Source organism: Hippoglossus stenolepis, chromosome 18, assembly GCF_022539355.2.
Source record: "Hippoglossus stenolepis isolate QCI-W04-F060 chromosome 18, HSTE1.2, whole genome shotgun sequence".
Lineage (NCBI taxonomy): Eukaryota > Metazoa > Chordata > Actinopteri > Pleuronectiformes > Pleuronectidae > Hippoglossus > Hippoglossus stenolepis.
The window spans coordinates 19362954-19372234 of record NC_061500.1 but is presented as its reverse complement, the minus strand read 5'-3'; positions in this window follow the sequence as shown (position 1 = coordinate 19372234).

Sequence of the window (9281 nt, the reverse complement as noted above, 5' to 3'; positions counted from 1 at the left end):
GCACCAAATCGATTTACAAGTTGGAAACATCCCATAGGCTTTTTGTGGAGGGAATGATAACTGTCAAGTCGATACTATCGGCTACAGACAGAGTTGCCTGAGTGGTGGGTGGTTTTCTGCCCACACACAGAGGACATGACACTAAGGCAGGATACTTGAAAATGCCTGATTTCCGCTGACCCACCTCACTCAAACGTGTATGCACAGATATGATACACACGTTCTCCTATTCAGTTGGAGTTACACTTTCTATCCTTAAGTGATATTTGTCATGAGTAAATAGAAAATATATTTACTTATACTGATATTTAAGCTCATACTGACAGACATGCCTAATTATATTTGGTGCAGTTTTTCTTAATTACTGAACCGTCTCTAAAAGAGGAAGCTGTTCAAACAACTTATTTTACTTTGCTCCAGTACAGGTTAAAATCAACAGAGGAGTTTCGTGCCCTATATGAAACCTCAGAAGATCCAATTTTTAAAAAGTTATCATTTTAATCGTTTTGCCTCTAAAAGCCTGCAAGGAATTTTGAATTATTACCACTCTAACAGCTAACTCAGCTCAACACCTTCCAATGTGATGAAGAATGACATACAGTGTTGTTTACTGATTGGCTTGATGCTCAACGCTTGACCTGATTATCTTAAGTGGCTCCTCTGGATTGCAGATCCACTGAGAATCTGACAGATTTATACTGAACCAAAGCAAACATAAGAAGTTCATTTATGCTCAGATACATATACAGATATGGATACTGTTGGGAATGACACAATTGGATATGCCTATCAATATCAATATGCCATTTTGCTAACTTTCCGAGACTCGTGGCTGTTGATGACTTATTATAAACTCACTGTATCTTCCCTGCTGGTATGTTTATTTTTGGCCAGTTTCTCAGCTTCTTGTCTTTCAGCTCATTTGAAATAGAGTAAATAGTTCTACTCTGTAGCTTCTTTTCAACTTTTTTATGAATTAAAATTCTTTATTTCAATGCTTACTGTATAAGTAGTCACACTGTAGTTACTTATTTGATTACAAAAAACAAGCCTGTTAAAGGGGAACCCCACAGATTTAGTACGAGCACTCACCCTGAAAAGTACAATTTAACAACTAAATAACTGAGCAATATATACAGCTCCATTGCTTCACCTTGTGTCGAACAAAGAACCAACCCATCACGAGTCGATGAGGGATTATTACACCATGTGAATGGTCAGTGAGGCCCGTGCATTCTCCTGCTCTCATGCACACCCTGAATGAAAGTCACACACAGAGCAACTGTAAACACGGCATTGTTTTTGACACACAGACACACATATCGCAGCACCCATCTCTCTGACTCCCGCTACATGTCGTAAACATTCCAAAGGGAAGTCTGTTTTCTCTAGAGTGGCCAGCCGCCATTTTGGAAGCACGCTAACTCACACAGACACACACACGCATACTCACATACATATCTTTGTTTAGTAAGTACACCGTTAGTAATTTGTGTTTTTATACTTTATTATATTCATAATAAATGTTTTTCTTTCACAAATGTTCTTTCATTAATGTTGCATAACTGAATTTTGCCAACCTCTACACTGTCAAGAACTCTATATCCTTCAACTTAGCTAACTATCTATATGGTAATTTTGGTTATAGTTATTAATTTAATGTTAATCAGAGTTCCAAATTTGTAGTTAGTACTTTTATGAGACTTAATCAATAAATTGGCTATATTTTCCCTTCCTTTGAAGGGTGGTGCACCAAGGTAACTTTAATCAATTAAAGTTATTTTTAATATTAATATTCAATATTTTATTTCGATAACCAAATTTATTGAATGCCGAAAGGCACACCATTTTATGGTATCACGTTTAATGCATTATTGCACAACACTTTGTATGCATATGTGCATGATCTACATTCCTCACATGATCTTTGTGTAGATATTAAACCCATGAGCACCAAGCATTAGAAAGAGTTCTTATTAGAGAACAGCTGCACATTAGATATTCCACATCAGTAGGAGACTTTCCTCTGTGATTACATCTCTGCTGCCACCACATGTCTCACTGCTACTCCCAGTCTGAGCAAAAAGTATGTATATTGAGTCTGATTGTCCTCACTTGTAATTGCTGTTTGATTCACAGTAATAGCGCTGCATCACCGAGCTGGTGTTTCACTCACTTTCTGATCCTACTCAGATTGACTCCTGCGATTGAACATAATGTCGGCGGTTAACGATTTGAAATAAATCCTGTTTATGTTCCCTGAGTCCTGTTCATGAAATTGATGGGGGAAGGCAAATAAAATTAAAACCAAGCAGTTAATAATTGATGCGTCTTCCACAGTATATGCCGCCTAATGCTGTTCATAGATCAGCGAGTTGTTTGTGTGAGGCAAACAAATGTTGGCGATAGCTCTCCTATGGTGTGTTATCTAACTGCTGCAAGCGGCAGAAGCCAAATGTGGCTTGTTAGGGAATCTTAACAATAGAGGAACTATAGCGGATCTCCACTTTAGCAAATCTTCACTGCCTCAGGGCACCTTGCACACATTGCAACAACCAGTGTGTGTGTGAGAGAGAAGGGAACAAATGTGTTGTGTTTTTGTCCTGGAGCTAACATAGGAGGGTCTGTTGGTTAATTTCATGTCTGGCTCCAAAGTCCCAGACAGGTCATGGGTGGAAACTCAGTGTGTAAATTGTCCTGCTCAGTGACCTAAAATATTGTCCCCAACAGCTTTTGTGGACACAACCTTGTGTACACCACTGTAGTCTGTGTGAGTGCATAATAGAAGGAGTGGGCGAATGCTCTGGGTGCTGTTGTCTGTTTTTATCCCGTTTTTTTGCTCGTCAGCTATTATGCCAGTTAAACTCAGTTCTGAGGAGCCTCTGCAGCAAAACTTCTCCAATTTGCTTAGGCAATGCTAATTTTGCTGCCTGTATTATGTTCACTAGAAATTACTTTTGTGGTGAGGGGAGTGCTACCCTTAGGTATGACACACAAATCAAAGAGATATTTCCCTGTTCCAATTCACCCCTTAGCCCTACCACTTGGCCCTACCCCTTTGTTTTGCGTGTGGCCGTGAAGGGTGGTCCCATTTCTCTATGGGATGTAGAGGTAGTGACCATCTTTAGCCCTTCAAACACCTCTTCAACTACTGTTCCCGAATGCTTTACGAACGGATGAAGTAAATCAAGATGGCGACCGCTGCGGGTAAAATGCTTATAAAAGGAAGTATGACATCTTGCAAAATAGCCATTACATTTTTTTTAATCCAGCAGAATATCTTATTTTAATCCAGTAGCTAATGTAATTGAATCGCTGTGACGAATGTTTCAGGGAAATCATTATTCCCGCCATGAAAAACACACACGTAAACAGTCTGAATGAGAGTAACATGCAACTTTTGTTGCTCCCAGGTCCTGTATATAAATTTAAAAAAATAATAATATTAAACATTCCCGCCTATTTTATAAAGTTTTCAGTACAGGGCAGAAGTTATACAACCAATGTAAACACGCTGACTGACTGTGTACAGATCAATCTGTTCCATCTTTCCTGCAGTTGTCAAATGTGTCACTATTATAATGTTGGTGGATAATAGTTGTTAATATAATAACATCAATTGAAATTGTTTGTCACTGTAATAACGTTGGTTGGCTGCAGATGACGTAGTGAGTGGTGTCCAAGTTCCTAGGGGAAGATTTTGTTGCCCTTTCCCCTCTGGCTCCGTTTGGAGGGGGGACACCACCAGTGAAGGGCACTTCATATCTAAGGGTAGGGCCAAGGGCCAGGGATTGAGACAGGCCCACATGTGGGACTCACATGGACCAAAGGCACTTTAGAGGTGAATGTAATACTGTATTCTACTTGATGACAACAAATCAAATAAAAAGAGCAAAAATAACAATGAGTCACTCTGTCCATCCTCACTTTCTCAGCCCCCACTCCACAGGGCATAAATCTCACAAATATATAGTTTTATTTTCAAATATGCCTCAATGTGTCTGTGGAAGACACACAACAAGGACCACAGCCATCCAGCATGCAGACTGTTCTCTCTGTTACCATCTGGCAGGCGGTGCATAGCTTAATAACTTATACATACACTCCATACAGCTGAAGTTGTCTCTACATATCTGCATTGAATGTGACACTGCACCTTTGAATGTATATAGTTTTAGTTTTGTATTGAATTTGACTTTTCATTTAAGGTAAGATCTTTCTGCTTTGCTTTTATTTTAATTGAACTATTGCACTTCTGAGCTGACCATTTTCTTCTTGGTCAACACTGTTGACCCTGTGTTAACTTGCACATGACAAATAAAACTTCAAACTTGTGCTCCCTAAAACAACTAAAGCATTTTTCAAACATGACTCAAACAGGATCAAATGGCGAATTTGTTGAGGACTATTTTCAGTGGCGATGAATCCACATTTGGTGGATATTTGTGTGTGTGTGTGTGGGACTGAGTCAAAATAAACTACAGTGTGTGTCTTCATGGTGATGGAGGAACATGTCTGTCCGTCCCATTCTCGTCAATGCAATATCTCAGGAACATCTCAAGGGATTTTTTTTCAAACGCTTACCTGCTTAATCCTGGACAGAGACTTTAATAAATAATTCTTGAGCTCAAAGTCACTGTTGACTTGACTTGACCCTAAACATCACCTGTGCTGGGTGTGTCTTAAAGGTGGATTTAGTCATTCTGGGGAACAACTGAGGATATATGCCACTGATCTCAACGAGTTAGCCACCACAAACATTAGCATTAACTTGTATCTAAAAACAACACGTTCAAGGACCAGAATCAGCTGCTACAGTAAGTGTCCAACTGCCCTTGAAAAGACAGTCAGACACTGATGTACTGTTAGCGCTGCACCGTCGATGTTCGTGACTGGACGTATTGTACTGGTGCGTGGTCGCCGCACCCTACAGTGCAGTCTAGTGGCAACTCCCAGTGGTCTTTACACAGATGAGATGACGGATTTCATGCTGCTCTCCATCTTTTCATTATTTTGTTATCTTCTTTGGGTTAGCTGTAATATATGGTACCTCAACTCTGTAAAGTCTAAAACAGTTGTGGCAGTGAACATTATCTGAGGCCACTTTTTCAGGCGGTTCATCCCTCTATAGTAGAAGGCAGAGGAATGAGTACATTATCGCGTTTTGGCGATCTTTCCTTATGGGATTAGAAATCGCTCAAAGAAAGAGGGTTGGCATACTGTTAGCATATACTGAGCAGTGTCATGGTGGCTGTGTTGGCCAGCTTTCTCTCTTTCCCACATGCAGAGCCGCAGGGCTGTGTGTTTACACCAGATTTATTTCCAGCACACACACAGGATGTACAGCTAGATGACCGTGAGGAGATATTAAAAAAGTATATTGAATTCATATGGCTTGCATTACCTTGAACATAACCATAAAAGGCAGGATCATGGTGTAGTTGCTTTGAGCATTATTGTAACCAGAACAAATGAAGTGTGAAGAGAACATTTATCAGATACATTCATTATAACGTTTCCTCATTATGCTGATAACAGATGTAATTACTCTTCTTTATAACTGAGGGTTGTTTCCCTTTTGCTGATCACTGCCTGCAAATCTCATTTATCCACCTTTCTATTCACTGCTACACCTAATTCCACTAATCTGTTTTTTTTGCTTGTTTGTTCATTCTCCTGTTTTTGCTGTACCGAGCACTTTATGTGGTTCTCGGTTCAATGTGACCTCTGCACCTCAGCCGTGCAGTGTGAAGGAGAGATGTAGAAACATCGAGCAGGCTGTCGCTGAGCCCAGCTCGCTGCGGAGGCTTATCTCCCCCCACATGTATCTGTGAAGAAAACACACAACAGCAGCGTGAGAACCAGAACCGATGGCAGGAAAGTAGAGAGATAAAAGAGATGAGATTGGGGGTAAGATGGAAGAGGAGGGAGGGATTAGGCAGAGGGACAATGAGATGGGATGAGGACGGATGACACTGCGAGCTAAGTAGGGGGTGGAGGGTGGGGGCTGATCTTTCACAGAAATAATGATATCTCTTCTCCTTCAGAGGCCGTCGTCTAATCATTTTATTCTTTGGTTATCAGAGAAGGAAGAGACAGCGCTCTGCCATGTTGGCAGACAGCCACTCAGCTAACACACTGCGCTGCCTGTCTCTGGGCTGAAAAGCAAAAATCAAGGACTTCATTCATGTGGACAATGATCCTGTTTCGAGTCTGTGGATAATAAACATGGCAGGACGGCCGTGGAGGAATAACACAACACAGACAATGTAATGTTGTTACAGTGAGGACATTGTGAACATGTTCTGTTGAAGGGAGGCTGTGGTTTAAAACAAGTATAGGCTTCGCTGGGATCTGGGAACATAGCAACAATGAAACAAAGTTTGACTGGACACGAAACACAAACAGTCTGATGATCTGACCCAATTACAGGGGAGAGGGACAAAAGCACAAAAATACGACTCAGAATAATTGCTTTCCTCCAACTTCCATCAGAACCAATCTTCACAATCAATGCAGAAGGTCCGGAGACATTTTCTTTTTTATTCCACACATTCTTCTTCATTGTCAAATGCCGGGGCCAAACATTACCCATAATGCAACGTCACCACAGACAGTCTAAAATTGGGACGTTATGCTACAAGTGACCATAGTAGCCAGCCTTTTTTTGGGGGGCTACAGTTTCTTATTATTTCTTCCTATCTCCACATGTTCAGATGTGAACACTTTTTAAACATGTATAGTCTTCAGACCAGACCAATGCTGACTCAGATTACATTTATTAGACTTCGCACAGCTCCTTCTGGAGACACTGAGTGTCAAATGGGAGTTCCAAGTATCCAGTATTGTTTAAATCTGGTAGCTGCTTCATAACTCCAGCCTTTCCTTGCTGTGACAGAATGCTTGCTGCTGCCAAGTCGCGTCGTGCTCCCTCAATCTCCTTCATCCACTCTGTGGATGTGTCAGCAGCCTAAAGTTACAAGTAAAAAAATATTGCAGGAAGGAGCGAGAGAGCTGTTGTAGCAAAGTGACTAATTAGGTGCGTGTGTGTGTGTGTTTGTGTTTGTGTTTGTGTCTGTTACCTTCTTCATACTGGAGGCCAATCCTGAAACTCCAGACAGACTGGCCTCTGTCTGTCTTTGTTTTTAAAGTGATATCACTGAATCATTGATAACTTTTTGTCATGAATTATGTACTGCTGACAGATCAAGAGAGAGAGAGAGAGAGAGAGTTTGGCCAAAAGCAGTTTGAAGCATTTTACTCAAATATTTTTTTCTATATGAAACAAATTGGGAATCATGTTAGCATAACTTCTTTCTAAGATAGTGACAATAAAACAGACAGGCATCACCAAAATATATAAAGACAGACATGGGAGTGTTCGAAAAAATGTCAAAGTTTCCATTTAAGTAAAGGTACTAGTACTACAGTAGTACTGCAGCCACTACTGTTGCTACTTCTGCTAATACTATACTATTAATATGATAACTAAGCTACTTAATATACAGTGATTATAGCTGCATCAATTCAGACTAGATTGGGGAGTTGCATCCTCTAGGCCATATAACCCACAAGACAGTTAGATCCATTCCATAAGGCAGTTCGTAAATACAAAATTATTAAAGTTATACTATTATTTATTTTTTTCTGCAAAAAAGGAAAAATAGTCAGGTTACATTCAGGGTGAAAGAAATCCATAAAAATCTGCCACATGTAATCAATGACCAGCATCATGGTACCTGTCAAAACATTTGCATTTCCCAAGTGAAATGAACAAACATAAATAGGGATCTCAGCATCATTACAGCTGGAAACATGTTACTCTGGATGAGATTCTTGGATGTATTTACGCTCCTCTGCAGAGTTTTGTGTCCAACACGCCGCTTTCACAACAAACAATCTGACAGGGATGATGTTCTGTAGGCATGTTTTGTGGTGAGTGAGCTCATCACCAAGACGCTGAAACCTCATCCAGGAGGAGAATGTGTGAAGGAGCCTTGATGCTGCAGTGAAGCTGCTGGAACCAGACAAAGCGAAATTGTTCAGAAGTATCAGTGTCAGAAACAAGACACTGAAAAAACCCTGAGGGATATCGGAAGACATTTCCAGAAAACAATGTGACCGCATTGCTTCGTCCAGATATGGACACTCATCAAAATCACGACTGTTGGCTGTCCTGGCTCCTAAATGGTGGAATGAGCTCACCATTGACATCAGGACAGCAGAAAGTCTACACATCTTCCGCCGCAAACTAAAAACACCCCTCTTCCGATTATACCTTGAATAAAAGTTTAAACTAACAATTTAGTAGCACTTAAATGGCACTTACTTATAGCACTTTGTAGTTTGGCTTATTTGAGGAAATTGTACTTTCTGGATTCTTGTTGTTCTGGGTTTGTACCCTCATGGTTGAATGCACTTATTGTAAGTCGCTTTGGATAAAAGCGTCAGCTAAATGAAATGTAATGTAATATGGTGTCAGAATCTACCAAGCAAGTGGTCTTACAGATATAATATGTGGAACTGGTGGCAGAATGCAGGTGCAATGCACTATACAGGCTCTAAATCTCCTCGGAGTTAAAGGACTGCAGAACAGGAAAGCCACAAACATCCTGGGGGCTGAAGCGGTACACCAATCGGACACACAAGTCGGGGCCTGATCATCCCTGGCTGGGTCACCGGGGTGATGTTGTCCAATGATCAAACCACCAGTTCTTCTCTGTGGCCTGTAATGAAAAAAACAGACATAAGAAATACAGACCAACTACATTTTTGCGCGTACAATCATTTCTGAGCTTGATATAAGGGAGGAAATACTGCCTAACTAAGAAGATGATCGTTTGAACATGTTCATCATCATCTTCATCATCATCATCAGCATCCTCATCATCAGCACTAACCTGTGTAATCAGACGCCTCACCAAACAGAAGCAGTTCCAGCCTTCATTAGAGAGGCTGGTGTGATATATGTGTTCAATTATTTCGCATGCCCCTTGAAGGATGCTATAGGAATTTAAATGGCCCTTGATAAGCAAAGGTTCCCCCGCCCCTGGACTACACCAATCAGACATTTAAATAAAGACCAGTAGTGGTCAGCATTTATCGGTCAGCCTGCAGTGTTCATCTTACTGTAAAGCCTCCGATTGCAGTATAGCTACTTATAGAGATGACCAGTTTGGGAAGAGGTGACTCCTATCCCCCACCCCCACCCCTCCAAACACATCACCCATCCCCTCATCCATCCAATAAAATCTCTCTCACTCAATCTTATGTAAGTGTGT